Source organism: Seriola lalandi, unplaced genomic scaffold, assembly GCF_002814215.2.
Source record: "Seriola lalandi dorsalis isolate HSWRI2012SDOR001 ecotype SW California unplaced genomic scaffold, Sedor1 jcf7180002054748, whole genome shotgun sequence".
Taxonomy (NCBI): domain Eukaryota; kingdom Metazoa; phylum Chordata; class Actinopteri; order Carangiformes; family Carangidae; genus Seriola; species Seriola lalandi.
The window spans coordinates 3263868-3274346 of NW_019525301.1; positions in this window are offsets into that span (position 1 = coordinate 3263868).

The window sequence follows — 10479 nt, forward strand, 5'->3', positions numbered from 1 at the left end:
CATCAGATCACATTTCATCTGATGCGATTTGCACCTCAATCTCAGACCAATGAACTAACAACACCACCGGTCGACTTCGACAACACATGCCATTTCTGTAATAATGAACCAGAATCCCTGATACAGTTATTCTACCAATGTACACACTCAGTTACCATATGCTATAATCTGTGAGAGTAAAAATGATTTCAGTATCGAATATAAAAATATCATTACATATTATGAAAATAATAATTACGACATTGAATACATTGTTAATTTGATGATCCTTTATAGTAAATTTCATAAATATAGAGGAACAAAAGTCAGTTATTGGATTTTAGAGAATATATTAAGACTCTTGACCTTATTAGTACTAAATAAAGTAATAAGATGTCCAACTGTATAATGAACTCCTTAGAGGCGAATAACATGGTACCTATCTATCTATCTATCTATCTATCTATCTATCTATCTACTATATATAGTCTCACAGTTTTATTGTACTGTAGTTGGTTTTCCTTTTATATAATTTTTTTCATTATGTCCTCTTATTTTCATTATATTTACTTTTATAATTTTACAACTTTTTTTTTTACTATCATTATTCTTGTCTCTGAGCACATTTTTGTATTGCATGTATATTTGAATGTTTTCCAATAAAGGTTGGAGATGAAAAAAACACCACTGGTGGGAAACTGTTGAGTATTTCGTTACCAAGACTACCCTTATAAAGGATTTATAAAGTCTTTATAATTAAGTTATTTATTCGGTTATTAGCACTTTATAAAATCATAAAAAAAAACAATTATGAACAAGTTATAACACAGTTTTCATATATTGATGCAGGCTCACTATTTGGCAAGATCAAGTTAATGCTTACTACTCATTAATCTTACTAATTACTACCATTAATACCTGGTAAAAAGAGCTTTATTGTAAAGTGTGAAACACATCATCATTTATTAACCAGAGGACAGTTATAAATGATAGTACCTCATTAATAAATGGTGATGTGTTTTACACTTTACAATAAGGCTCCTTTTGCCAGTTACAAATGTTTCTGAGCATTAAGATGCTGAAGGTGCTTCATTGATTGTAACTGAACAAACGTGATGAAGCAACCAATGAGATATGAGGATGAACTGTACAGAGAAATGTGGACTCACTATTTGGCAAGCAACAGGTCACTGTTGCCTTTATTATCTCATGTATTATAGCAACTTATAAATTATCTATAGAGTGTTAACAAGCTAATTAATAAACTAGTTATAAAGCATTCATAAATCCTTTCTAATTGTCTTATTGTGAAGTGGTACAAGTATTTCTGTGTCATAGGCCCCTGCTTCATACCTTTACTCCACCACACTTTTTACTCAACAATAACTTTACTCAACCAAACATTTCACACCAGACACATCATCATCATCTTATCAAAAGTCACGTCCTCTATCCATGAAAAATACCCAGCGCTATGAAGCAGTTCAAACTAGCAGCACCTCGACCAGCTGCAACATTCAAATGCAAGACTACTGACATTGCAATGCCTCAATAAAAATAACCCAATAATTTAATAAAATAATCAGGACCTTTCAGCATAATGAGAAATGTTTTATCTTTAATGCTGAAACATGTCTGTGCTTTCATTCAAATACGTTTCAGTGCGTTTTACCTTTAATTTGTGGTAGAGCTCCTTTTACTGAATGATTTGAGTTCTTCCATCAGATTAACGTTTTCATTCATATTTCCATCTCAACAGGTTGTCTGCCACAAAGTTGTTCATAACTGACACATATTTATGTTCGAGCGCTTCTTGGTGGTCTCCTGCAGGACAGATGGTTTGAGTTGCTAAAGAACTATAACACCACCTGCTGTCACACCTGTGGAACTACATGACGTTCAACAGTGCAGGGCTGAATGAACCTGCTGAGAGGCCCTGGGCAAAAAACTGCTGTTGACCAGGGATGGTTGTAACATGGGTCAGTTGTAACACTTCCAATTTCTCCAATCAGGGACAAGTTCTGAGTCACCTGATTCACTCTGTACCCGCGCATTTTAGTCCTTATTCCACATGTGAGGAAGTAGCTCCCTGTGACAGACACTGACTGTTTGAGGAGGAAAAAACTCATTTTGAGTAAAGTTAAGTTTGAGTTGTCTGGGTTAGTTGTAACAATACAAACATAAGCGCACACACACACACACACACACACACACACACACACACACACACACATATATATTCAGTTGTTGTTCAGCTGGTGAACATTTGCACATTTTGTTCAGTTATATTATTATGTTCATATTATGTTCAAATGTCTTATCACTGCTATGACTGAAAGTAACTAACACACTTCACTCGCTCACTTGCTCACACACACACACACACACACACACACACACACACACACACACACACACACACACACACACAAACACAAATAATTATGTTAAAAAGTAAGTGTTGAAAATCAAGTTTTTATCAGTTTTCTGTTTAAGTTGCAGAGATAACACCTCCTCTTTAAATAGCAGACACATGTAACTAGTTTGTATTCAATTCTGAATGCACTGGCTTTGAAGAGCTCCAACATACAGGCTGAAATGTCAAAACTGTCACAACCAATTCTCCCCTACAGGCACGCCAACGTCTATGTTTAGCGCAGTACACATGGTAATTTGATTAAACACAGCTAATTCAGGACATGCATTTTGTGAGCACAAATAAATTGCAATTATCATGGTGTTAGAGCTAGGTTTCAACACAGGGCCGCAAGAACACGATATACTAGAGGATAGTTAATGCCACAGACTAAATGAAAGAGCCGCTGACACAGAGAGTCTGAGGCTGTGGAGGGACAGTTGTCACTTTGCCCAGTTGGTACCTGCAAAACTGGACGAGGAAGATTTACATCAAGCCAAATGAATTGAGTAATTTACACACATCAGCCAATCAATGCATATTGATTCATTTAAAGCTGACTGGTGTGATACAAGGATTCTTGGTTGACTAGAGGTGTGACATTCACTGTGGTGGAAATTAACAAAACACATTTACGTACCGGTCCCACCACACAGGTATTTTCACCTGAACAGACGTTTTCTTGTCTTAGCTCTTTTCTTTTTTTTTTTTACATCTGTAGGACGTCATCTGTTAGGGTGCAAAAAATGTAGATAATTGTTAAGTACAGTTTTTATTCTTCCCCACCACTACCTTTATTTGTTTCATATAAAGAAATGCAGAATAGGTCTAAACACATCTCTGATCTACTTGTACGATACGAAGCATCCAGACCCCTCAGGTGATCTGGGACAGGTTCACTCACTGTTCCCAGAATCAGAACCAAACAAGGTGAAGCAGCTTTTAGTTCCTCTGCTCCTCACCTGTGGAACAGACTTCCTGAACACCTGAGATCTGCTGAAACTGTCAGCTCACTATATCAGGGCTTAAAACATCACTGTTTACTGCAACTCACCAATTAATCCCATACGTGACATCTTTCAGTCTTGTGTATTTCCTTTTTCTTATTTATTCAAATAGTTTTTTATCATTTTTAAATGCTATTTAAATATCATCTGTGTTCTAATTTGAATGTATTTCCATGTTTCTGTAAAGCACTTTGAATCCCCAATGCGTCTGAATGGTACAGTAAATAAACTTGCCTTGCCTTATGAAAAGCTGTTTAAACCATTTAAATAAATACTAGTTTAATTGCTTTATTATTGAAAACTTTTTTTCCTATGTACTGTGCGTTGTGTATTCCTGAGGACAACTTTCACAATTTGCATGTTTAGTCAACATGTACTCATTAAGACTCTAATTGGAGGTGTATTGAACACTACATATCTCCTACAAATAGTGTATTATATAGTACTTCCTTGTAAATTATACACCTGTAAAAATAATAATCATTGCATATTAATATTTTTCAGTTACTTTGAAGAGTATGATTTCAAAACCAAGAGATTCAAACTAGTGCACTGTTATAAACTTTCATACCCACAGACAGAACTTCAAAATATTGCTTATACATTACTGCATTAGTAATGATAATAATCAAATACCAGTATTATGCAATGCAACTGTCAACAACCATTCGGCACAATACAGACCTTTAAGTACATTTATCTGATTATATATTTATGTACTGAACTGCACGATATCTACTTGTCATTCTGTATTTTTACACCGTGGTATTAATACTTTTTAAGTTTACATTTTATAAAGTGACTGTACATTTGTAATTCAATATCAATCAACTGTTAGCCAATAAGTGTTTTCCGTATTTTATTATAAAGCTCAAGAAAATAGAAAAGGAGTAAGTTCAAATTTACACTGACCAAATGTGAGGGAAAATATTTTCAAACACATGATATCATAGCAAATTCCATGTATTCATCATATTCTATAATCACAACTTATGTGAAACTAAAATATAAAAAGAACATTTTAAAAACAAATCTAATGTATGATTATGGATATACTGTAGCTGAGCAATTACCTCTGCTCAGAACCAATTCTCTGAGCAAGAAATTAGTAAGTAAAATGTTCCCAAACATTTCATTAGATAAATCGGGAAACACAGCAGTTTTTAGTGAGGATGCCTTACAGAGGAAAAATAGTTTGAAAATGAATGCAGGAATAAAAACAGAAGAGATGCCACTCCTCAGGGAAGGCAATAGATTGTATAGTTATCTTCCAAACAGGGCAAAATCACTACCCTACAACTATACAATCTACTACCTCACACTGTGTGAGCAGCTGGAATAACACATCGAGATCCATTAAAACACTGCTGTCAGAATGGTGGCCCTTCAGGATCCATATAGGGACGACTGAGACGTGTGCTTGGCACTTTGAGAAAGACAGTAGGTTGAATAGTTATCTCCCAGTGCGGGTGTGACCCTAAAACTATACAACCTACTACCTCAACCCACAGTGAAAGCAAAGTTGTCGGCTGCAGTGGAAGAGAAGATCAGGGGCAGTCTGATGATGAGGAGACTCCAAGATCGACAAGAACCGGGTTGTGACACAGCAGCTTGGACCTTGGACTGTGGAGAGTCAAACAGATGGTGATTTCTAAGGTCAGTAACATAACAACTGAGCCTGTATGAACAAAGCTGATCATTTACAAATTTACTTCAGTCTGATTTTCAAAGTGCGAACAATACATCTAAACAGATGTCTAAAAGTGTGTTTCCAGTATTTTCTGACAACAGAATAATGAACATACTTCATGACTACAAACTATGTCCTTGTGTGACCATATTACCACTTTTGGGGTGGGTAGCACTACAGTGAACTGGGGACTGAACGGCACCAGTATCAAAAACCTTGGATGGAACCCAGCTCAAGTGTCAGTTACTTGTGCAAACGATCATAACATTAACCAACAAGAAATGACCCCGAAATATAGTTTCATGGATATAAACATACATAAGGTGACTTGTGATACTCATGGTTGGAAGGTTAGGTATAGCTAGGCACAGGTTGTTATAGACAGCGCTATTTTGGATCTGGTTTCTGATCTGCAAAACACCCAGGTTCATTTATCTCTGACGCTGACGAATCTTCAACCTTTCACCTCTCGTTACTTTTTATTATCAAAGAGCAATGGAAAATATGTAAGTAGCAGACGTCTCAATTTTAGCTGACTGTTACTGTTTAAAATGACAGATAAAGGACAGTAGATTCAATCATCTGTAGCTAAATAACTTGAATTCTGTAATGGCTAAAGCAAAAAACATTGGCTGCTCTTTGGTTAAGGTGTCTCTGCAGCTGGAGTTTGTATCTGGCCAAAGATTGTGAGTTAGTTTTCAACAGGTAAATCTGATAAGATTCGATAAGGGATTTGAAAAGGTTCAGATTCAATACGCTGATTCAATACTGGATTTGGATTTGATAAAATGCTACTGAACCCGATCCATAGTAGGTATACCAACATAAAGCAATAGTAACTGTGTTGTTCCCCACAATAGATGTGGTCACTAGCACATTTGGGCAAAACACTGAGGGTAAACTGGAGTCCGCGACACGCAAGTTTATGTAGATAAAGACTAAAAACCAAAGAAATAGTACTCCTCATTTTAAGTTCAGTACCATGGACAGCAGCTGGCAACGTAGTGCTGTTGAGCTGCGAAATGAACACAATACATCCAGATGAAACATTCTGTTTACCTCAGCTGTCTGCACTGATTATGACAAATATCATCGCACAAAATAAAACGTGCACCCAGAGTTAATGGTGTATGGCTGGAGAACATCTGATGGATTTTCTAGTGTTCATACTAATTTAACTTTAAAGGTTTGGCTGTTCACTTTTCTGGACTACAGCATACCAGAGTTATCTTCAGCAGTATGCTGGAGCTGACCCACCACCCCCAACATAATGAAGGCCTCTGCTATGGAAAACAATATTAGGCCTATTCAGTTACAGGGAAAACACACAATGGCCATGTTACATTTGTGAGGTAAAGTGTCTCCTAACTACACTGATAATGAGACGACATATGCAGCATTTGTCTGATTCATGAGAGTAATTTTTTAAATATAATTATCATTAACAGCCACAAAGGAAATTAACTGTGTAATCAATCAAATATCAGAAAATAGTTAACTATCCATCACAATTTCTCAGACGCAGAGATGACTTTTTGGTTTGCTGGTTTTACCAAACAACCAGTACAAAATCATATGATAATAAACTTACAATGCTGTAGAATAGAAGGGGGCAATAAGTCCTCAGATTTGACAAGATGCAACCAGACAGAGTTTAGCATTTTTGAGTGATGAATTAAACCATGGATTATCAAAATTAATGATTTATTGCTTTAAAGGCTGCAACTAATGATTATATTCATTATTAATTAATCTGTCAATAACATTAAATATTAATTATGAAACGTCAGAAAATAATGAGCAAACGTCCATCACTGTTTCTAAAACCGGAGGTGCCATCTCCAAATTGATTTTTATTTTGAAGATCAATTTACAACGATGTCAGAGAGAGCAGAGCAATTATTCTTCATATTTTAGAAGCGAGTTTTGGGTATTTTAGCTTGAAAATTGACTGTGAAAAAAGTTGATTATTTTTATTACAGCCCTGGATTGAGTTATAAATTGCTTCATAATTAGCTTGAAAAAATATACTCAGAATACAAAAATCAGCCAACACCATTTAACCTGCTTCTGTATGAAGCTCTGTCAGCAAGGAGGGGTCATTTCCAGCTGACAGCAGGTAGGCCAGCTGCCGCCTCCTTATTTTTTTCTTATCACCACCCAAATCTCCCTCAACCTCCAAACAAACACGCTGTTAATCAGTATCAGTGTCCATTTGAAAGGAAGCATTAAACTACTGTCTGACCACTGCTGGCCCATACAAATATTTACAGTAAAAGGAAAAAAAAATTTCAGGGCTGCTCTGTTAATCTGTTAATATGGCATGCCTTTACCTCAGGGGTTCGACTGAATTACTAAAGTAACTCTAAACATTAAATAGAAATTCCGCCTGTCTGTCTGCTACTGGGATCAGAACCGACTCCTTGACTAGGCAGTGAAAGCTAGCAAGCTAGCTAGTTCTAACAATCCAGCCAACGTGACTGGGCATTTAAGAACTACAGCATTTTATGTGGATATTCTCACCGTTGGGAAAGTCTTACTAAATGTACCAATTAAACGCATATCTAATTTCGTTGCATCGCACTCCTGTAGGCTCGTCAGTTAACCACTCCTTACAACTTGCTAGCTAACCCCACCGAGCTAGCAGCTAGCTAGCAGCACGTTCCAGCATGGTTGACCAGAAAAGCAAACGTCGGATAAAAGTAGAGCAGCTGAATCTTCCACCACAAAATGGCAGCAAGTGTTAATATACAGCGTTTTAAACAATACACGTCCAAGCAGTGAAATATATCTATTAAAAAATGTGTGATTAATACAGTCTACCCACCTGTCTGCCATGTCAAAATGCTTCTCCACCCTCTGACTGCTTCTTCTTCGTGGATTTTTGGCGCAGCTTACAACGACGTTAGAGGCGCATTACAGCCTCTTGCTGTTTCGGAGGGCTAAATACTACATTAATATGGAGGACCAGGGATGTCGCAGGAAAAGTAAGAAACCTTTCCTTAATTTCATATTTTAATAGGCATCAAATATATATATATATATATATATCTATATGAACAATTAATCTACCAATAAATATTTCATATTCAAAAAATGAATTTACAAAAACAGCATAAAACACTCGTTAAATACACCATGTATAAATATATTTATTAATTCATGAATAAATTATAGAATTTGAAAAACTATTTGAAAAGGTATTTTAAAAATGGGAAAACATACCTGGAGTACATCCAGATTAGTTTTAACGTTCATGTCATTACATCGTCTTTCTTAGTCATTTCCTGCAGTGAATAACAATGTATTCACTCGACTCCTACTTAAGAAAGTAGTTAATCAAACTGAAAATGCTACTTTTAATCATTTAATGAGGTCATAGGGTAGGAGACAGATAAAGCTGACTAATATATTTTTTTCATTACAGGCTATTACTTTATTACCTGTACACCTGCTTCTCTGAAAATATCTCATCAGTCAACCATGGACCAACAACTCAATGCATCAAAGAATGCAGACATTGTGAAGGTGTTCAGCTGTTGTCCAGACCAAACTTCCGAAAGGGGAAGAAATGTGGTCGAAGTGACTTTGACTGTGGAACTGCTGTCACTCTGGTCAGTCTCTGTTGTCTTAAATGAATGCATTTACTCTGGGCCCAGGAAACAGACTCCACACAGGTAAGGATGGTTTACAATAAGCGTCCCGCAGACACAGAGATACTGCAATCTTCACGACTGGACAGTCTGCTGTTAAAGGTTACAGTTACTGTGATGAATTACTAAAAAAAACAGTTTGACAGTGATTCAGCAATTTCACATATACATTTCAGTAAATTCTACCATAGTTGTCCCCTTCATGATTGTAAGATCAACATCAAACAAAACTACCTGTACAGATGACATATGAATTCAATTTTGCAGAGCCACACAGTGGCCATCCTCAGAAGAACATCAGCAAGCAGTACAAAATCCCTAACAGAGGTCATAGGTCATGCAGTGTCATCCAATAATCAAAAGGTCAATGGTTCGATTATCGACTCCTCCAGCCCCCATTACAAAGTGTCCTTGGGCAAGATCTAAACCCCAAATTGCCCCTGATGTATCATCTGTGTGTGAAAATGTGATGTTTATTAAAATATACATCTCATAATTCATTAATTAGCTGACTACAAATATAAATGAAAGAAAATCTCAATGGCCTATAATAATTGGAGCAGAGTCACACTCACAGACCCATACCAAGATACAGATGTCTCAGTTAATTGATTTCTTTATAGATAAAGCAACCTTTACCCCTAACCCTATAATGTGCGTGTCCCGAATAATCTCTTGTCGTTGTTACACCTGTGCATTAATTTACAACTGTTTTTAAACATACTACTGATGTAACTGCTTTCTGCTTGTTAAGAGAATCAAATTGTCTCAATGTCCACAAGTGATTCTAAAAGAAAATGATATGGAACAATAAAAAAAAAATAACAACAATACCAAACAACAGCCTAAGCCCTGTAGAGTTCTGGGCATTCTAACAAGAACACTCTTTGGGTGAAAGGGAATATTCTGCCTTTATAACATCACACACAAATCGATCGTAACAGGTGTTGTAGTCATAGATCCAGGGTTTTCACTGAATGTTCCTGGAGATGACAAGATGAGGCGTCACCAGGGTTAAGTTGGAACTCAGCTGACTCATAAAAGCTACATTTTCTACACATCTTACCATCTTCTGATGTCCTGTGATGATGTCTTTTGTTGTGAACTCTCTTGGTACCCACAGCGGTGCTATTGTCCTAGCACTCTAGTTCATGTCCTAAAACTCTTGCAATATAGTGACTGTTTTGCATTGTCCTCCTGGATGATGAAGGCGATACCACTTAGGATTTTCTCCGACCACTCTGTCGGTTGGCACAGTCCTGCCCTCATTTCCACTAATTGAATCTTTTTGGCACCTTGTGACATGGATCCATTTTGCCTTGCGTGCATCTTTATGGTAGTTCTTGTAGTCAACAGCCCCTGATATAGTCCTGTTCACCTCAGACACAGAGAAGCTTATGATTTCACAAAAGCAAAATTAAGGAAGGAATGCCACCTTTAACTCTGGCCTGGTCATGGGCATGGGGGGGGGGGAGTATTTTATTTTGTCCTTGTCAATAACATGACACAGTCCAATAATCAAACTTAATTTACATCTGATTGGTTGGTCTTGCCATATAAAAACTGGACACAGCGAGGAGAGCAGGTACTTCTCTTTCATTTCACTTCATCACTACTCTCTGGTTACCAGCCTGCTGTGCTCACACTCAGTGACTTGACTCTGATGATTTGCAATCACCTTGTAGACATAGCGGTTAGCTCGTTAGCTGCGTTTGTGCAGCTTTACACGGCATA